Below are 22,633 nucleotides of genomic sequence, written 5' to 3'. Positions count from 1 at the left end.
CCGCGGAGTACTTGTCACTGCACACAAATGATCTCTGTATACAAAAGTTACACCTGTTGGTGTTGGGAACCCCAATGCGCCGTGCGCTGGCGACGGTATGGCGTTGAATTGGGCAATCGTTCCCCTACCCAAGATCATATTGTGGCAAGAAGTGGTGGGCAGGACCAAGAAGTTGACAACTTCGGCTCGCTTGTGTTTGTCATCCCCCATAGTTAGCTCAAATTGTATTTGACCTAGGGGATGAATGATTTCATTTGAAACACCAGAGATTGGTGCATTCACAATTTCAAGCCTCGCTTGGTCTGCCGGATCCAGTTTTCTGAAACATTGCTCATACATTATGTTTGATTCGCTGCCAGTGTCCACCAGGACTTTTGACACTTCGTAATGAGCAACGTGTGTAGTGATGACAAGAGGACTGCTGATGGAAGGGCCTCCCCTAATTCTTGGGAAGATTACTTGTTGCTCGCGCCAATCTCCTTGGATTTGCGCGCTTCTTTTTCTTGATGTTTGCCTTTGCCTTCCTCCCTCGGCTACACAGATTCTTTTGTACTTTTTGCTGGCAGAGGCTCCTTCTGGTTGTTCATTTTCTGGTCTTGAGTTTTTTACCAGGTGAGCCAGCTTGCCTGATTTCACATCCTTTTCAATTGCATCCTTCAAGTGGTGGCATGCATCAGTGTTGTGTCCTGTGGACTTGTGAAACTCACAGTACTTGCCACTGTCTGATGGTCCCTTGTAGTGTAGTGGCTTGGGGCTTTTGAATTGGACATTCTCAGTGCTTAACACCTGTGAAGGCGTTTTAGTGAGGGGAGTCCATATTCTTGGCAGAGGTCTGTTAGGATCTCTGCCGCCTTCCCTCTTGTCACCCTCCCCGCGATTACGAACATCTTTTTGGGGCTGGGGTGAGCTTGTTTGCGCCTGCTTTTCTGCGGAAGAAAAACTGGTTGGTTGCAACCTGGACCATACAGAGTTCTGTTTGCCCCTTTTTTCTTTGCTGCGCGGTGACTCAGCTTGATGCGCTCTTTCTCTTGCCCTATCTTGGGCAATTTGTTTTTCATTTCTCGCGAAAACTCGCGATGCCTCCATTAACTTGGCCCACGTGGTGGGCATGCCATCTCTGCTTACGAGAGCTCGGCGGAGTTGATCACTGCGCGCGCCTTGTATAAAGGCCACGCGCAATAGTTGCTCAGTGATACCTCCGATTGCCAGAGACTCCTGATTGAAACGAGTGATGTAGTCTTCAATCGTTTCATCATTCCTGCGCACGCAGTGCATGATGTCATCAGGGTCGCGCGTGTGTCTGCGCTGCTGCACGAAGTGGGCTTGGAACTTTTCCAATAGTTCCTCGAACCCATCGATTTGCCCAGTCGGCAAGCTCTCGAACCATACACGCGCCGCGCCCGTGAGGCAGCGAGCAAACATGTGACACCATGTTGGCATCGTCCAGCTCTCTAGGTTTCCCGTGTTGTAAAAACCTTGCAAGAAATCGTCTGGATCTGTTGTGCCGTCATATTTGCCCAAACCACTTGGCATCTTGGTTTTGTGCTGGATGGGAGCCTTAGCGATGCGCTCAGTGAACTTTGAATGTTTCACCAAGATGGCTGGTCTGTACGGTGTGGTTACGTCCACTTGCCCTCTAACTGGTGGGCTGTACGGTATGTGCAGATCCAGATCGGCTCTGGCTCCAGGCGCCATGTTCACAGGCGCGCGGAGCTGTGAGCCTCCTGCATGAGTATCTCGCGTCTTCCTCATGCTGTGCACTTCTTCATCACTGAACTCAGTGTGTGCAGTGTGAATAGAATGTCCTTCTTCCGGCGCGCGCGGCCTTTTTGTTCCATGAACAGTTTGCTTATCAAACGCTTGCCTTTGTGTTAAGTCGGCTAGCTTTTTCTGTTTGACCATCTCATTGTACTTGTCCATTAGAAGCCGCTGCTCGTTTATGTGCCATTCTTTAGGATCATTTGTTTCATCTTCCGGACCCATTGGTCCTTTTTGTTTCGCGCCGGCAAGATTTTGTAACGTGAGATCGTCTGGAGGAGTTTCAGTCTGGCCGTGAGGAGTTGTGATGAAGGGACGGTTACTGGTGGTGCGCGTAGAATCACGCGGCCCCCTCAGAAACTGCTGTCCCTCATTAACATCCTCACGTTCAATATCCTCCAAAGCTTGATCAACGTTACGAACGCCAGAAACCATGGTGATTTTTTTTTATATATAGATCTGATGAGATCTGATTGCCGTTGTAACAGTGGATGGCGCCAATTAAGAAACGTGGATCGACTCACTGGTAAACGATCTACTTTCCTCGGGTGTGATTATACTATTTCACCAATGGTTTTCTTGGATCTGTGTTCTTCCACCTACAAAATGAACAGCACCGTCAACTTACCCCTCAGAAAGGGACAGAGGGGTCCTCTTTGGGGTAACCCTCCGGTGTGAGAATAAGTATTTGTGGGAGAAGATAATAATATCAGAGTAAGGAAATCTGGAGAGTATTGCTTAATAGCTGAATACTCTGTAATTTTCTGTGATTGTGTGTGTTACTGACTGTAACTGCTTGTGAGTGAATGTGATTGAATATGATTGAATGTCCCTCCTTGTGGAGTTGATGCTGTATTTATAGTGCTAGGGTTTCCACTGATTGGGCTCAGCCTTGTTGGCCTCCTCCAATTGCTCTGCGCCACGTGTCCTCTGGGACACCTGGTGCTTTCTCATTGGTTATAATCACGTGGTAGCACATGGGTTATGCTGAGTTGTCCACCTTTCATTTGGCAGCTGTCAACATCAGCATATTCTTATTCCTTAAAAAGATACCTTCTGGAAGGTTGTCTGACGTGCACAATCAAGGTTGCCCTAATCCTGATTTGGATAAGGATGAGGTTGATTATGTGCATGTGTGATACGCGCCTATCCTGAGGATGCGCGAGGTCTTCTCTTTATTCTCACGCGCAGATGTTTCATGCGCAGATGTGATATGCACGAGCATGTGATATGCGCCATGCGCGGATGCGCCACGCGCATATGTGATATGCGTGAGCAAATGTGATGCCTGAGCATCTGTGGTGCCTGGGCATATGATGCCTGAGCATGTGTGGTGCCTGGGCATGTGATGCCTGAGCATGTGTGGTGCCTGGGCATATGATGCCTGAGCATATGTGATGGCGCATAGGTTTTGGCTTTATGCCTTCGTAACGTCTTGATTTCAAGTCACTTGTCTGTATCTTGTAGGTTGACCCGCCTCGCTCGGTGTTGAGGCGGGTACATACCTCTTCAGATATCTTACTTGTATGCTGTCATTTCTATTTTGGTGTGATAGGACTATAGAAGGTTAAGAGTTCAATTCTATAGTATACAAGAGTTAGCTGCTACCTTCTTTTTAAAGTAACAATAGTATATCAAACTTTGTTAGATCTATACCGTTGATACACAGTACGACCTTTTAAGATCAATATAAGGATCCAATTACAATAGAGAGACATGTAAGCGGGCAACAAGTTGCGCCGTCTCACTCTTTTGAATGAGAAAACACATTCTACTAAAAACAAAGTTATCGTTCTTCGCAGTGACGGGTCTAGAACATAATTTCAGGGGTAACGGAATTTTTTTTACTGCGATGTGTGTTTTTGAAAGAGGTTGTCAGTGAAGTTTTTTACAATCCGACGGTCGATGCTTTTTGTTTTCAAACACGGGTGGCCAACACGATTTTCAAACAATGGTTAATCGAAGGAGAAGTAGAATAACGGGCATGTCGGTCTTTGATTCTTAGGAAAGAAGAAATTGCAGTTTGTATATGGAGGCTAGTTGATTCCTTGATTTACAAAGGGTATACACAAAATTAAGCTAAAGATATTAATTGCTTATAATTATATATATAATTAAAACCATGAAGATGACGAATATTAATAAATTTAGAAAAATGTTATTTGCATATGACTTGATGTGATACAACAAAATGACGGTAATAACTATAAATCAAATTAAAGAAAATGTTTACATAAATTTTTAATTTAAAATAGTAGCAAATTGTAGTTCAAAATACTTTTTTTTTACTTGAAAATCAAATGTTAAAAGTTTCATTTATTAAAATAAACATAACTTTTTATGAAAAATAAGTCATGGAGCCTAAAGTTCATAATCCTAACTTCCATGTAACGCTAAGACAATAAACATGGTTAAAGATGATGAAAAGTTCCTAAATTCGTCTACATACGATACTAAATATCTTTGGAGCAATGAGCATGCAAATAAATTATAAAGTTAACCTTTAGAACAGTAGACATACACGAAACTAAAAGGAGGTATTATATAAATGTCTTTTAAATACATTGAGACCAAATAAATTATAAAGTAAAATATGGAGGGCATAAATGAAACAATGGAAATTAATTCCTTAAAACAACACATGTTATCTGCTCCATCTTCTTCATCTGCTTCTCTTCATCTACTTGTATGCTCCATCTTCTTCACCGGTCTTCAAATATGTTCTGAGTTATATTTTCCGCTCCATCTTCTTCGCTAAATTCAGGGGAAACATAATATAACCTCAGGGGTAACATAATACATAAAACTTAAAAAGAAAAATAGAAATTCCTCTACGCAGGAAAAGTTGAGGGGTAGCGGGTGCTACCTCTGCCTTTGCCGTACCTCCGTCCCTGGTTCTTCGGCGCCGATGAGTTACTGTGCACGACTCGCTGAACTTTTTTCAGAAACGTAGCAACATCGGAGGCAAAATACCCAAATATAAAGAAAGCAAAATGAATGAAAAAAAAATCTAACTTGTATACCCTTTAAAAAGTAAGTTGTTTTAATAAAAAGAATTAAATATCATTATGAGTGCGACCAATAGTTGGTACCACAATTGTAAATAAATCAGAGTTACGTTCATTTTAGCAGAAGACTAATAAATATATGGATTAAAATTGTAAATATTTACAAATACAAAAGTCGGGATTATAAAAGATTCCCGAGAAAGTTTACTTGTTTTACAAAACCACCATTTATATATATATATATATATGTGTGTGTGTGTATATCTTAAGTTTATACAAAACAAATCCGAGCCATCGGATATTCATAGCACTTCGTCACTCCAAGCGCTAACTTTGTTCACCTGCAAAATGTAAATAAAATACGTCAGTAACGAATGCTGGTCACACGCTGACGCTAAAATAATTTCTTTTACTCAATTACCCCTCGAGACTACGCCTGCCTCGGCCCATCGTGGCTTAGGAATAACAAAGTTAAATAACACATTATAAATTCGAGCCTCTACACTAGGTCACCTCAGCAAACACCGCAGCGTTCGACTTAGTTAAGTACCCGTAAGTATACACATGGTCGTGCTTCCTATAGGAAAGCGTCCTACGGCCAAGCGTGGTGCGATGTGCCCACCGCGTACCACCACATATGTAAGGATCCAGACACACATATACTACAGCCTGAGGGCTAGGCTTATACCCTTATTTATAATGGTTTTACGAACACGTAGTTCCATGTAAATAATTTCATATAGCACGTTTGACTCATTTAAAAATTAAATTTATAAAAGATTGGGGGCGTATTCACCTTATCGCTTTGGGATCGGCTTCAACACCGTCCGAGGGTCTTTCCCTTGCTATCCCGCACCTATTGTACGAGTATAACCATTTGTTAGTCGGATATACAATCTGGCTTAAGACCTTTAGTCTTATTTTATAAACTTTACCTCGATGAACCTTTAGTTCATAAGTCTCTTTTACTTGAAAACCTTTAGTTTAAAGTAATTATAAACCTTTAGTTTATATATAAAACCCAACGTTTCTTCTTCTCTAAGAAACGTATTCGTTTTCTATTATTATATAAGAATACTTATTATAACTTAAATAATATTTTCACAAAAAAGAATATATATATATATATATATATATATATATATATATATATATATATATATATATATATATACTTACACACATATATACATATTTACATTTCAATCATTTTATTCTTTTCTTTGTTAGGTTTATTTCTCTTTTATCGAGGTATCGAGTATAACCTCGACTTAAGGCTTAAGCCTTTAACATAATATTATATTATATTCATTTGTCGTTACGCCTAACCTTGTTGGTGTTTTGGAAACCCTAGGAACTCGAGCAGCACTCCAACGCCGCTTCACTTTCTAGATCAATTTTGGTACACCTTTCTTGGCACGCCAACGATCACCAATCTTTAACACTCGTTGGCACGTTTCTCTAGACTCATCGCCATGATAACAAACGCCTTCTTGGTTGTATGCGGGTGGAGGGTGGCACGAACTTCGAGGAAATATCAATACGGAAATCGAGGGATCGGTTACGCAAATCGAGGTAGGTCGAGGGTACGAATATCGAGGTGTAGATAGATGTTAGAGAGAGAGTGGTATGTGATGATTTTGGTGTGCAAATGGCTGGTCCTGACCTTGCTATTTATAGGTAAAATTTTGGAGTCCATCGCGGTACGCGACGGCCTTCAGGGCACCCGTCGCGTACCGCGACGTAGCCCTAGTGAGTTGCCCAGTAGGCTTACCACGTGGCGACACGTGGCGGCAGACGATGCCACCGCGTGCCACGTGGCACACGTGTCGCAACTTGTCAGACACCCCATCGCGATACGCGATGGGTCTCTTTCTGATCCATCGCGTAGCGCGATGTGTCGGGAAATCAGAATTTTCATTTTTAACCTTGGAGTTTGGAATTTGGCAGAATTGATCCCTAGACTTTGAAAATTTGTCATTTTTGGCTCAAAATTTCCATGATGTTACATCCCCCCCACCTTGAAATAAATCTCGTCCTCGAGATTTCTCTACAAGAATAAGTGGGGGTATTTTCTTTTCATTTCCGATTCGAGTTCCCATGTATATTCGGGCCCTCTACGCGACTCCCATTTTACTTTCACAATTTTCAATGTTCTTCTTTTTAATTTCTTTGTTTTAGAATCTTCAATTTGAATAGGACATTCTACGAATTTTAAGTTTTCATTTATTTCAAAGTCTTTTAATGGCATAGCCAAAGATTCATCAGTTAAGCATATACGCAGATTCAAGACATGGTGTAACTTCCTAAAATTTTAATGATGAATAAAGGAAGTTATGTTTAGTGATTTCGCGTAATTGATTAATGTCGGGGAAGGAGAGGGTCTTGGACTTGGATTAATTGAGATGGGTTAAATGAGAATGGGATTTCAGGGATATAAATACCCCCAAAATCCCAAAATATCTTCATTTTCCCCCACTCTCCTAAACACACACACCAAGCACACCCAAAACCGCCGCCGGCCGGGCCGAGAAAGAAGGAAGGATCGAGCGAGGTCCGGGTAAGAGAGAAAGATTAGTGGTGATACCAAGATAAACGAGATCCAAACAAGCTCAAAAGGTATGATTCTTGATCTTGGAAGTTTAAAGATCCGAGCTTTTAGTGTATAAACGACCGAAAATGGTCGGGAAGTGTAGTGGGTGGTATTGAACCATAACAAGGGTGTTAAAATCACCCGAAATGTTGATCAGAAACCGAAACAGCGGGCATCTGGGCAACTTCGCCTTCATCTGGGCAACTTCGCCTTCAAGCGATGAACTTCGCCTGCAAGCTAAGTTCGCCTGATGAACTTCGCCTGCAAGCTAAGTTCACCTGATGACAAGTTCGCCTGAGGTTTAAGTTCGCCTGATGATAAGTTCGCCTGAGGTTTAACTTCGCCTAAAGCTAAGTTCGCCTGAGGTTTAACTTCGCCTAAAGACTAAGTTCGCCTGAGGTTTAACTTTGCCTAAAGCTAAGTTCCCTGAGGTTTAACTTCGCCTAAAGCCAAGTTCGTTTAGAAAATAAATTTAAAATCTAATGAAATGTGTTAAGACAGTTAATGGAAATAAAATTTTTCCAAGCTGACCTGGCAGCTCGACCCCAGCCAGGGGCTCTGCCCCTTGGACCCTGCTAGGGGCTGCCACCCCTAGACCCCGCTGCCAGGGGCGCTGCCCCCGGACCCCCGTTCGTTGTGGGTCACATAAAGATAGAGATACATTATGAGAAGTGATAGTTAATTGATACGTATACTTGTTATACAGTCAGCCGTGCACAACTGAAGAAAGGGATTACGATTAACGGTGAACGTAACCGTGTTCAGGTGAGTTTCTAGCCCCTTTTATGTGTTATGTTTTCGGGGCTGTGTGCATACTCAATATGTTTGTTAATACGCTTATCCTAAGAGATAAGTGTATGCCTTATGTGAATAATGTGAAATGTATGAATGATGGCTTGACGGTACGTGAACGATCTTCGGATATTGCACGTACTGTCAGGTTGTAACGCTAAGTTAAGGTAAGTATGATATGTATGCTTATGTGTATGAATGTGATAAAGTTAATAAAAGAAGGAAAGGATGGTTGTATGGTTACGAAAAGGGTACCGAGCCCTAATAATACTCGAGGTATGATGTATGGTTGTATGGTAACGAAGAGGGAATCGAACCCTACTAATATTCGAGAACTAGGGAACCGAACCCTACTAATATTCGAGGAAAGAGGGAAACCGAGCCCTAATAATACTCGTGGAAAGAGGGAAACCGAGCCCTAATAATACTCGTGGAAAGAGGGTACCGAGCCCTAATAATACTCGAGGAAGGAGGGTACCGAGCCCTAATAATACTCGAGGAAGGAGGGTACCGAGCCCTAATAATACTCGAGGAATGTAGGGCGTAATGCTCTTTATAACGTAAGATATGAAAGTAAGTTAATACAAAAGAAGGTAAGAAAGTAAGAAAGTATGAAAGTAAGAAAGTATGAAAGTATGAAGGAAAGAATATAATGTTATGTGAATGGTATGACTATGTGATTATCTAGAACTCACTCAGCGTAGCTGACTTTTAGTATGCACGCAGGTGAGTAGGTTGAGGCAGCTCGCTTGAGGAGACACGTGGCACTGAACAAGAGTCTGGCATCTGAAGACTTATGATGTTTTAATTTTAATGTTTTAATGTGAAAGACAAAGGATGTTTTGAGACAAGTTATGAAATATTGTAATGTTTTATGAAAGTATTATATTCCGCGTAAATGTTTTAATTAACTCTGATATTTAGAACTGTGTTTATGAGTAAATCCAACAGGAAAGTAGGGTTACCGGTAACGGGGCCTTACACATGGAATACATTGTGTATCCCTTTCATTTCCTCGGGTAGTCGCAAACGGTATGCAACAGTGTCGGTTCGTTCAAGTACCTCGAAGGGTCCAACGAATCGAGGACTTAATTTTCCTTTCTTGCCGAAGCGAACGACGTCTTTCCAAGGCGAGACTTTTAATAACACTTTCTCACCAACATTAAACTCTAACGGCTTACGACGGACATCGGCATAACTCTTTTGGCGATCACGTGCCGTCTTAAGTCGTTCTCGGATTTGGAGAATTTTGTCAGTGGTTTCTTGGACTATCTCGGGTCCAGATAGTTGATTATCTCCGGTTTCTGACCAGCACACGGACGTTCTACACTTTCGACCATATAACTCCTCAAAAGGTGCGGCTTGAATACTTGTATGATAGCTATTATTGTACGAGAATTCCATTAGGGGTAAGTGGTCATCCCAACTACCACCTAAATCGATCACACAAGCTCGGAGCATGTCTTCCAACGTTTGAATCGTCCTTTCGCTTTGCCCATCAGTTTGTGGATGATAGGCGGTGCTAAAGTTTAGCTTTGTACCGAGTGCTTGTTGGAAGCTTTTCCAAAAGTGAGACGTAAAACGACTGTCTCTATCAAAAATTATAGACAGCGGTACTCCATCCAAAGCAACGATGTTGTTCACATAGATACGTGCTAGTCTATCCATTGAATACGACTCATTGATAGGTATGAAATGTGCAGACTTTGTTAAACGGTCCACAATCACCCATATAGCATTATGTTGTCGAGTCGTCTTCGGGAGATTGGTAATGAAATCCATATTGATTAACTCCCACTTCCATACGGGAAGTTTGGGTTGCTGAAGCAATCCCGAAGGCTTTTGGTGTTCAGCCTTGACTTTCAAACATGTCAAACATTTCGCAACATGCAAAGCGACATCCCTTTTCATCCCATTCCACCAGTAGTTTGGCTTGAGGCTTTGATACATTTTGTCACTACCGGGGTGCATCATGTACTTGGACTTATGGGCTTTGTTCAAGATTTTCTCACGCAAGCCTCCAACGATTGGTACCCAAATCCTATTACCGAGTCTAAGGATACCATCGTTACCTTTGACTAACGAGTCAATGGTGTCGTTACGTTTTTCTTCGGAGATTTGGTTTTCATTGATCGCTTGAGATTGAGCAGATTTGATTTGTTCGATGAGATCAATTTGGAGTTCTAAATGCAACGCTCGAACTCTTTTGGGCTTTTCATGTTTCTTGCAACTTAAGGCTTCAGCCACAATGTTGGCTTTACCTTCATGGTAAACAATCTTGCAGTCGTAATCATTGAGAGTTTCCATCCATCGTCGTTGGCGCATGTTAAGCTCTTTTTGATCGAAAATATGCTTTAAACTTTTATGATCAGTGTACACGGTAAATCTTATTCCATAGAGATAGTGCCTCCATATCTTAAGTGCAAAGATTATGGCGCCTAACTCTAGATCGTGAGTCGTATAGTTCTTTTCGTGTACCTTGAGTTGACGAGAGGCGTAAGCGATTACTTTCTTACGTTGCATTAGTACACATCCCAAGCCGGAGTGAGATGTGTCACTAAATACCACAAAGTCCTCAGTACTTTCTGGCAGGGCCAATATAGGTACTTGGGTGAGCTTTTGTTTGAGTACATCGAGTGCCTCTTGTTGCTTTGTTCCCCATTCGTATTTGATGTTCTTGCAATTTAAGGAAGTTAGGGGAAAAGCGATTCGGGAAAAGTTTCCAATGAATCTACGGTAGTAGCCGGCCAAACCTAAGAAACTTCGAATTTCAGTTAGCGATTTTGGGATCTCCCACTTAGAGATAGCTTCAATCTTTGCGGGATCGACTTGAATACTATTGACGTTGATGATGTGACCAAGAAATTGCACCTCGTGAAACTAGAATTCGCATTTTGAGAACTTGGCTTACAACTTCTCGGTTCTAAGAATTTCAAGCAGAGTTCGAAGATGGAATTCATGATCAGCTTTTGACTTAGAATAAATAAGTATGTCGTCGATGAATACAATAACAAATTTATCCATGTAAGGCTTGCAAATACGATTCATCATGTCCATGAACGCAGCTGGAGCATTAGTAAGTCCAAATGGCATGACCGTGAACTCATAATGTCCATACCTTGTTCGAAAGTAGTCTTAGGAATATCTTCGGATTGAACTTTGAGTTGGTGATAGCCGGAACGAAGATCGATTTTAGAAAAGAAGCTAGCATCTTGAAGTTGGTCAAAAAGATCATCGATTCGAGGGAGTGGATAACGATTTTTGATTATGACTTTGTTTAACGCACGATAATCGATACACATATGCATAGATCCATCCTTCTTTTTGATGAATAGAATTGGTGCTCCACAAGGTGACGAACTCGGTCGAATGAAGCCTTTCTCCAGAAGCTCATCGAGTTGTTTCTTTAACTCTTTCATCTCGGTTGGCGCTAAGCGATACGGAGCTTTGGTAATTGGAGCGGTACCGGGAACAAGATCGATCCTAAACTCTACTTCACGATTGGGAGGAATTCCGGGAAGTTCGTCGGGAAAGACATCGGAAAAGTCGGAGACTATAGGTACATCATTTATCTCCTTTGGCTTTGATTCTTCAGTGACGTAGGCCATGAATGCTAAGCATCCTTGATTTAAGCAATTGTTAGCCCTAATCATGGAAATTATGCTAACTTGGCCAGCGTCTTTATCCCCTTCAATTCGAATCGTTCGTTTATCGGGGGCTTGAAGTTCAATGGTTTTGATATTGCAGATGATACGGGCATGGTTATCGGATAACCAATCCATACCAAGTACAATATCAAAACCGGCTAGACTCATGGGCAACAAACAGATAGGCAGAGTATAACCAGCTAATGAATTTTTCCGTTTTCTAGGGCTTCGGAGATCTTAACGATTTCGCCACTAGCAGTCTCGACGCTTAGAGTTTTATTTAACTTTATTAAGGGTTCGTTTAATAGACTACAAAAGCTATAATCTATAAAACTTAAATTGGCACCCGAATCGAATAAAACTCTAGCATAGGTGTCGTTGACTAAAAACGTACCGGTAATGGTTTCCGGCATGTCAGCAGCTTTCTTTGTGTCGAGTACAAAGACTCGAGCATTTCCCTTTTTGTTTTGGCCACTTCCACCCCGCACCACCAGCAGTGGGTTTGTTCTTTAGGCACTCGAAGCTCAAGTGTCCCATTTCCTTACATTTGTAGCACGTCATCTTCTTCTTCCAACAATCAGCAGCTGCATGACCCGTACGGTTGCATGACTCAAAACTTTAGAAGGCGGAGCGAATTTTCATCGACCCTTGTGGTACCTCCTACATGTCTTGCATGGTGTAGCATTTGAATTGAATAGATTTTGGTTTACGCCTTTGCCTTTGAAGTTGGCGCCTCCTCCAGTCCTCCCTTGAACGGTTGTTGTAGTAACCTTCTTATCCTCTTCCTTGTTTCGAACCATACCGCCCATCAAATAACCAGCCAATTCCATTGCGGAGTCGGTGGTTTGTGGTAAGTGTGACCTCACCATGTCGCGGATTTCCCGCGGTAATCCCCAAATGTATCGAGTGACTTTGCTGGATTCAGGATTCACCAGCTGGGGAACCAGACGGCAGTATTCGTAAAACTTGGTGTTGTATTCACGAAGGTTCGTCCCCACGACCTTAAGGTTGAGGAATCTTTTTGGATCTGATCAGTTTTATGCATGGGGCAGATTTTTCCCATCAACAATGCCTTGAAATCATCCCAAGTCAGGCCATACATTACCTCTCTCCCTTTGCTCATCATCATCGTGTTCCACCACTCAAGTGCTTCTCCATTGAACATAAGGGCAGAATATTGGATCTTTTCCTCATCAGAACATTTGCTTGTTATCACTATTGTTTCCATTTCCTCAAGCCACCTCACGGTTGAAATGGCTCCTTTATCACCATGGAACTCCTTTGGTCCATAGTTTTGAAGTCTTTAAACGAACACCCACCAATCTTGAGTTTCTTAAACTTTTGTCCAACACTCCTATCAACATTTGATTCATGAACGCTTTCCTCGACACGAGACGGGTTCGTACAAGATTTTTGAGAGTGGTTAACGGATCGAGAACGTTTAGATTGCCTAGATTGGGATCTAGCTTCAGATTCTTCCCTAACCGCTTTCTTAATCATATTTTGGATTTGGTTTAAATATTTATCGGGAATAGGTTCCTCTTTTTCATTCTCGGGGCCTTTTCCCTTGTCTTTTATTTCTTTTTCTCTTCGTGCATTCTCGTTATTACTTTGTTCAGACATTTTTCTTTTTGATATGTCCTTAACTGAAATTTAACAAATTTCTTATATTAAACACATGTTTTATTTCATATATATATATATATCACGAATGGATATATGTATTTTATATTACATATACACACATATATATATCATTTGATAGATATATATATATATATTGATCAACCTATCTTTATTTAAAGAACGTTTCAACGTTCTTATTACACATCTATTTCACATATCATACAAAACTACATTACACATAACTTCATATTGCATTCCTTCTCCACCATCTTCAATCCTTCAAGAACTTCTTCACAACCTTCGTTAATTTGTTACATTTGCGAAGAAGTGTTTCTCCCATCGTTTTCTTTTTCTTTCCTTCATCGGCCACCTTCTTTCTCCAATCGTCCGTTTCATGTAGAGCACGATCCAAATGTTCTTCATATGACTGTGGGACTTCGTTGAGGTATCCATATTGTGGAGGTGGGTCGCGGTAACCCAATGTCACCATCTCATAGTGATTCCTTGGTTCTGGATACGGAACGTAAGTCATATCGGATGAAAGGTAAAGGTATGTTTTAGTAGCTATGTTTTGTTCTCGGATCTCATTAGCCTGCTCTTCAATTGATGGTATTTCTCCTTGAAATGGTGGGAAGCTTGACGAAGCTTGGTTCTTGAGTTTCTCGAGATATTGGACATATGGATCAACAGAATCGTAGCTGGGGTTTTGGGAAGTGAGTGATCCATCCATTGATGTTGATATCTCATTGGGATTATCGGGATGCTCATCTTCCGGTTCAGGCTTCTCCTCAGGATCCTCCTATTCTTTGGGGTCTTCCTCTTCCTCCTCGGGTTCTTACTCTTCCATCTGCTGGGTGGTCTCTTTGTTTATCGGGGGCATCTGGAAAATTTCGTAGGACATCATGTAACATCCCGAAATTTCCAAAATGATATTAATTATATTACTTAATAATAAAGGGAAAGTTTATTCGGGTTATCGGGAAATAAATAAATAGAGTAGGAGTTGGTATGGGTCGGGCTAGTGTTGGGTAATGGATATGGGTTATGGACTTGGGTTATGAAAGAAGGAAGGAGAGTCCATGGGCTTAAGCCCATGATCCCTAAATATAAATACCATTAATCACCCTTTAATCCTCATTCTCACATATTCCATACACACACCCAAAACACACACGACCCGAACCAAGATCCGAAGGCGAAAACCCGAGCTTGTTGGTGCTGGAACGTCGTGACGGACCAAAACACATCAAGGCTTAACCGTGTTCGTAGTTCGACTCGTTCAAGGTACGTTTATAGTTAGAAATCGTTCGCATAGGTTCGGTTTGATTTGAGAAATGATAGATTTGAGTTTGTATGGTAAAAACGAATCCAACAAAGCTAATCTTACTGAAAATGGTTATGATTTGATGGGTTAATCGATTGATAAAAAGAACCCGTAACCTATATGCCTAAATCGCACCCTTTAAACATCGATGTTAGGCCGATTTGATGGTTGGGGTTTGTAGGCGCCGGTCAGACGATACCGTGGGTTCCTAAATCGAGTTATTTGGTTAAGAAACGAAGGTGATTAAGGGATTTAAGAACGAACAGTAGCTGCAGACGACAACTTCGCCTGCAAGCTAAGTTCGCCTGATGAACTTCGCCTGCAAGCTAAGTTCGCCTGATGACAACTTCGCCTAAAGCCAAGTTCGCCTGATGACAACTTCGCCTAAAGCCAAGGTCGCCTGATGACAACTTTGCCTAAAGCCAACTTCGCCTGATGACAACTTCGCCTAAAGCCAAGTTCGCCTGATGACAACTTCGCCTAAAGCCAAGTTCGCCTGATGACAACTTCGCCAAAAGCCAAGTTCGCCTGATGACAACTTCGCCTAAAGCCAAGTTCGCCTAAGGTTTAACTTCGCCTAAAGCTAAGTTCGCCTAAGGTTTAACTTCGCCTAAAGTCAAGTTCGATTAGAGAATAGATTAAAACGATAAGTAAAAGTAAGCTAATACTAGGCCACCAGATTAGATCAGGCGAGTATTGATACGTGTAACTTATACAGTCAGCCGAGCTCAGTTAAAGAAGGGATTTACAACTATCGGAGGAAGAAGCAGAGTTCAGGTGAGTTTCTAGCCCCATTCCTTGTTATGTTTTCGGGGCTGTGTGCATACTCGATGTGTTTGTTAATACATTTATCCTAAGTGATAAGTGTATGCCATATGTGATATATGTGATGGATATGAATGATTTCTTGTCGGTACGCAAACGATCTTCGGATATTGCGCCTACTGTCAGGTTAAAAATAAAGGTACGAATACTATATATCGAAGATGTATGAACATTACAAATGAATACTTGTCGGGGCGTGAACGATCTTCGGATATTGCACGTATCGACAAGGGGTATGGTTGTTAATGAATGATGTAAAGAACGCCTAGAATGTTTTTTATGCTATAATGTAATTATTGTATATGTGAAGTATGTGTATACTGGTACACGAATGGTATGTGAGTTCTACGTACGACATAGTAAGTTAGGATGGCAAATCTCTCTAACTTCTGTTGTACACAGACTTGGCAGGTGATGGCGTAGTTAAGGGCTGCGAGCCTTATACGTGATGTAGATGATAGATGTAAACGTAGATAGGGACGGTGGGCCTTATACGTGTTATAGGAGATAGACGCCAACGTAGATAAGGACGGCGGACCTTATACGTAACGTAGATAAGGACTGCGGACCTTATACGTAATATAGGTAGGCGTCAGCACAGGAAAGGACTGTGGACCTTATACGTGCTTTAGCATGGGGGAGGACTGCGGACCTCGTACGTGCTATGAATTAGGTTGCAACATAGGGAAGGATCGTGGACCTTGTACGTGTTGTGAATGTATGATGGTATAGGGAAGGATTGCGGACCTTGTACGTACCATGAATGGTGAACATAGGTAAGGACTGCGTACCTTTTACGTGTTCACGACCTTGAGTACAGGTATAGACGGCGGACTATGAACGTACTCTCGGTAGACTGAGGTTAGTGATTGTAGATATGTATGTATGTATGGTAGTAAGTATGTATGTAGAACAGAAGGGTAACTAGTTAAGTATGGATATGTATCTTCGAATATGTATGTATGTGTATGTATTGTATAGTGTATGATTAACTAGAACTCACTCAGCGTAGCTGACTTTTAGTATGCACGCAGGTGAGTAGGATGAGGCAGCTCGCTTGAGGAGACACGTGGCACTAAATAAGAGGCTGGCATCGGAAGACTCAAGACGTTTAAGTTAATGTTCATTAATTTTGAAAGACAAAATGATGTTTTAAGACAAGATGTGTTTTGTTACGAAATGTTTTATGAAAGTTTTTATATTCCGCGAAAGTTTTAATGAACTATGATTTGTAAGAACTGTGTTTATAAGTAAATCCGACGCTAAAGTAAGGCTACCGGGTTCGGGGCCTTACAAGTTGGTATCAGAGCAAAGTTCGAGAGATTTAAGCATCCTACATGCTTAGACTCGAACAGAGAATGGGGTTTAAGTAAGAAAAGAAAGAAGATGCCAGTTCAAGAATGCCATGTGTCGCTTAAGCAAGATCAGTAAAGGTAAAGTGTATGATTAAATGATATATGTTGATGAGAAAGAAAAGATATGTGAACGTCAGGGATAGGAATAATTGATTGTTTGATTTGACTAACTGCTTAAGTAGAACCAGCACAATTAGACTCATAAAGGGAAGTGTATAGGACACGGAAAGCAACGTGATCAGCTAGTCACAGCTGGCCACTGTTATTACCTGTTAGCCTTGCTATCCTTGTACTAAATAGTTCCTTGAGTGATGATGTTTGTGTTTTCCCTTTTAGAATACTAATGGCTGGAGCTGGGGAATTTGTTGGAACTGGGGGGTCGCACTGGACGTCGTGGCAGGCCTCGTCTTGTCTGGCAACCCTCGGTAGAAGAAGCTTCCCACACCGAAGATGAAGGAAGCGCAGCTGGAGGGGACCAGAACAACAACGAAGAGGTTCAACTTAGCCCTGCAGTTCAAGCAGCCATTCTTCAAGCTGTAGTTGCTGCTGTGAAGAACCTGAATCCCGAAAGATCTGCTTGAAGCCGTGAACGAACTGCTGAAGGGGCAGGTGGTGATGGTAGGAAGGATGGGGAAGGAGAAAGAGAGGCCTCGAGTGAGGATAAGTCTGTGAAGGTCGATGACAGGAAAAGAGGCCAAGATGGGTGCAACTATAAGTCCTTCAAAGGATACGACCCGCCAAAGCTGACTGGGTTGGGAGACGCAATCGCTACTCTCCAATGGATAACCACTATGGACAAGATTATCCGCATTAGCGAATGCCGTCCCGACCAAGCTGTGGGTTATGCTACTCAGTCATTTGAGGAAGAAGCTATGTATTGGTGGGAAAGTGTGGAGCAGAGAAAGACTAGGGATGAGATCAAGGCGTTGAGATGGGACGATCTGAAAGAGTTGGTGATGAAGAAGTTTTGTGCAGATGCCGAGGTTGAAAGGACGGAGATGAAGTTCCTGAATTTAAAGGCCGGTACGATGACGCATCGTGAGTATACTACTGAATTCAACCGACTATCTAGGTTGGTGCCTGATATGGTTGACACTGAGGTCCAGAGAATCAAATGTTATGTGAGGGGATTGCCACGAAAAGTCCGCATGTTAGTCAGGGCAAATAAACCTGCTACTTTTGACTCTGCTGTTGAACTTGCAGAAGTGGTTTATGCTGACCTGGCTGAGGACGATGTGGTGGTGGAAGAAAAGAATGAGAAGAAATGGGCTACCTCTGCTAAGCGGTCTGGCGAGATGGTGACAACAACTGATGAGAGGAAGGCCAAAGTTGGGAACAAGGATGCATGTAAGACGTGTGGGCGAGTGCACCGGGGAAAATGCAAGACTGGGAGAGACAGGTGCTATCGGTGTGGAAAGAGTGGGCATTATTCTCGAGAATGCCCTGATCGTCCAAAGTGCTTCAAATGCGGAAAAGCTGACCACATGGCTAGGGATTGCAAGGAATCAGGGGCGGGAGGTGTGAAAGGGTAAAGACTTGGGGAAACTGCAGAGAGGAACACTTGATGAAGGAATAATTGCTCATGCAATGGTTTTATTAAGTTACTTTTGCTTAAGGACTTGTTTTGTGTTAAGGTTTAAAACTTATGTTTATCAGTGACGTGTAATATGTTGAGGTTGGTTATGAATGATTATTATGCTATGATGAAAGGTTGTTTTAGACAATAGTGTTAAAAGTACTAATCGAAGCCTTGGAAGGATGAGATGAGTCTTGGTACATCGAGGGTCTCATGGACGAGCTACCTTAAATAGCTAAAACACATGACCACCATTCGATGGCTGCAAAGTCGGGAGTAAGAAGGATAACCCAGAAAGCAAAGGCGATTCAATAAAGTGTGCAAATATAAGGAGTTTTCCTTTTATAGGGAATAAGTTAGGTTTCGGGGACGAAACCTCTTTAAGGGGGGGAAGACTTGTAACATCCCGAAATTTCCAAAATGATATTAATTATATTACTTAATAATAGAGGGAAAGTTTACTCGGGTTATCGGGAAATAAATAAATAGAGTAGGAGTTGGTATGGGTCGGGCTAGTGTTGGGTAATGGATATGGGTTATGGACTTGGGTTATGAAAGAAGGAAGGAGAGTCCATGGGCTTAAGCCCATGATCCCTAAATATAAATACCATTAATCACCCTTTAATCCTCATTCTCACATATTCCATACACACACCCAAAACACACACGACCCGAACCAAGATCCGAAGGCGAAAACCCGAGCTTGTTGGTGCTGGAACGTCGTGACGGACCAAAACAACATCAAGGCTTAACCGTGTTCGTAGTTCGACTCGTTCAAGGTACGTTTATAGTTAGAAATCGTTCGTATAGGTTCGGTTTGATTTGAGAAATGATAGATCTGAGTTTGTATGGTAAAAACGAATCCAACAAAGCTAATCTTACTGAAAATGGTTATGATTTGATGGGTTAATCGATTGATAAAAAGAACCCGTAACCTATATGCCTAAATCGCACCCTTTAAACATCGATGTTAGGCCGATTTGATGGTTGGGGTTTGTAGGCGCCGGTCAGACGATCCCGTGGGTACCTAAATCGAGTTATTTGGTTAAGAAACGAAGGTGATTAAGGGATTTAAGAACGAACAGTAGCTGCAGACGACAACTTCGCCTGCAAGCTAAGTTCGCCTGATGAACTTCGTCTGCAAGCTAAGTTCGCCTGATGACAACTTCGCCTAAAGCCAAGTTCGCCTGATGACAACTTCGCCTAAAGCCAAATTCGCCTGATGACAACTTCGCCTAAAGCCAAGTTCGCCTGATGACAACTTCGCCTAAAGCCAAGTTCGCCTGATGACAACTTCGCCTAAAGCCAAGTTCGCCTGATGACAACTTCGCCTAAAGCTAAGTTCGCCTAAGGTTTAACTTCGCCTAAAGCTAAGTTCGCCTAAGGTTTAACTTCGCCTAAAGTCAAGTTCGATTAGAGAATAGATTAAAACGATAAGAAAAAGTAAGCTAATACTAGGCCACCAGATTAGATCAGGCGAGTATTGATACGTGTAACTTATACAGTCAGCCGAGCTCAGTTAAAGAAGGGATTTACAACTATCGGAGGAAGAAGCAGAGTTCACGTGAGTTTTTAGCCCCATTCCTTGTTATGTTTTCGGGGCTGTGTGCATACTCGATGTGTTTGTTAATACATTTATCCTAAGTGATAAGTGTATGCCATATGTGATATATGTGATGGATATGAATGATTGCTTGTCGGTACGCGAACGATCTTCGGATATTGCGCCTACTGTCAGGTTAAAAATAAAGGTACGAATACTATATATCGAAGATGTATGAACATTACAAATGAATATTTGTCGGGGCGTGAACGATCTTCGGATATTGCACGTATCGACAAGGGGTATGGTTGTTAATGAATGATGTAAAGAACGCCTAGAGTGTTTTTTATGCTATAATGTAATTATTGTATATGTGAAGTATGTGTATACTGGTACACGAATGTTATGTGAGTTCTACGTTCGACATAGTAAGTTAGGATGGCAAATCCCTCTAACTTCTGTTGTACACAGACTTGGCAGGTGATGGCGTAGTTAAGGGCTGCGAGCCTTATACGTGATGTAGATGATAGATGTAAACGTAGATAGGGACGGTGGGCCTTATACGTGTTATAGGAGATAGACGCCAACGTAGATAAGGACGGCGGACCTTATACGTAACGTAGATAAGGACTGCGGACCTTATACGTAATATAGGTAGGCGTCAGCACAGGAAAGGACTGTGGACCTTATACGTGCTTTAGCATGGGGGAGGACTGCGGACCTCGTACGTGCTATGAATTAGGTTGCAACATAGGGAAGGATCGTGGACCTTGTACGTGTTGTGTATGTATGATGGTATAGGGAAGGATCGCGGACCTTGTACGTACCATGAATGGTGAACATAGGTAAGGACTGCATACCTTTTACGTGTTCACGACCTTGAGTACAGGTATAGACGGCGGACTATGAACGTACTCTCGGTAGACTGAGGTTAGTGATTGTAGATATGTATGTATGGTAGTAAGTATGTATGTAGAACAGAAGGGTAACTAGTTAAGTATGGATATGTATCTTCGGATATGTATGTATGTGTATGTATTGTATAGTGTATGATTAACTAGAACTCACTCAGCGTAGCTGACTTTTAGTATGCACGCAGGTGAGTAGGATGAGGCAGCTCGCTTGAGGAGACACGTGGCACTGAATAAGAGGCTGGCATCGGAAGACTCAAGACGTTTAAGTTAATGTTCGTTAATTTTGAAAGACAAAATGATGTTTTAAGACAAGATGTGTTTTGTTACGAAATGTTTTATGAAAGTTTTAATGAACTCTGATTTGTAAGAACTGTGTTTATGAGTAAATCCAACGCTAAAGTAAGGCTACCGGGTTCGGGGCCTTACACATCATTACCCTCATTCTAGGTTTGCGGGATAACCCTTCACCTTTATTTGGTTGGGAATTGACTTCATTGAAAGTGGAGCTTCCGGTATGCCATCGTCGTTGATCGGAGTGACATTGCATCCGGTCGGAGGATGGGGATCTTGGTTCTTCTTGATGGGTAATTTGGAATGAAGGCATTGGATGGATGAGGATTTGGTGGTAAATATCCAGTTGGGTAATATTGTTGTATCTCCGAGGGTTGGTAAGTGAGGATCTCCGTTGGATGGTACATCGGTACTTCAGAGGGATGGTACATTGGTATTGTTGGTGGATGGTAGCTTAAGTGTCTTGGTGGTTCAATTCTTTGTTTTGGTGGACTATTGGGAATTTCTATTGGATAGTGTTTGCTTCCGGGATAGTACATAGGTTTGGTTAAATCATGTTCTACATCTTGGTCAAAGAATGCTTCATAGTATCTTTCACTCATGTTATCCTCGGGGTAAGGTTCGGCGATTCCAGCCTCTTTTGCCTTGCGTACATAATTCTCCATATGAGCTTTAAATGACATCTAATATTGTGGGTGTTTTAGAATGTGGAGAGGGAAAGAAAGGTTACCAGCCTATCTTATCCCTAAACCAAATAAACAATTATTTCCTATACTTGAATCGAAGCTTGGGTATTGTTTTATGATACCCAATTCGCTAAGATTGAAGGCTCTGATACCAACCTGTCACACCCCCATCTTAGGCCAAGGAATGCGACCAATAGTTGGTACCACAATTGTAAATAAATCAGAGTTTCGTTCATTTTAGCGCAAGACTTATAAATATATGGATTAAAATTGTAAATATTTACATATACAAAAGTCGGGATTATAAAAGATTCCCGAGAAAGTTTACTTGTTTTACAAAACCACCATTTATATATATATATATATATATATATATATATATATATATATATATATATATATATATATATATATATATATATATATATATCTTAAGTTATACAAAACAAATCCGAGCCATCGGATATTCATAGCACTTCGTCACTCCAAGCGCTAACTTTGTTCACCTTCAAAATGTAAATAAAATACGTCAGCAACGAATGCTGGTGAACACGCTGACGCTAAAATAATTTCTTTTACTCAATTACCCCTCGAGACTACGCCTGCCTCGGCCCATCGTGGCTTAGGAATAACAAAGTTAAATAACACATTATAAACTCGAGCCTCTACACTAGGTCACCTCAGCAAACACTGCA

This window comes from Bidens hawaiensis, unplaced genomic scaffold (assembly GCF_021521415.1).
Source record: "Bidens hawaiensis isolate Kalapana, Puna unplaced genomic scaffold, B.hawaiensis_p1.1 tig00060635_1, whole genome shotgun sequence".
Taxonomy (NCBI): Eukaryota; Viridiplantae; Streptophyta; class Magnoliopsida; order Asterales; family Asteraceae; genus Bidens; species Bidens hawaiensis.
The sequence above is the reverse complement of the archived record's forward strand: the minus strand, read 5'-3'. Positions refer to the sequence as shown.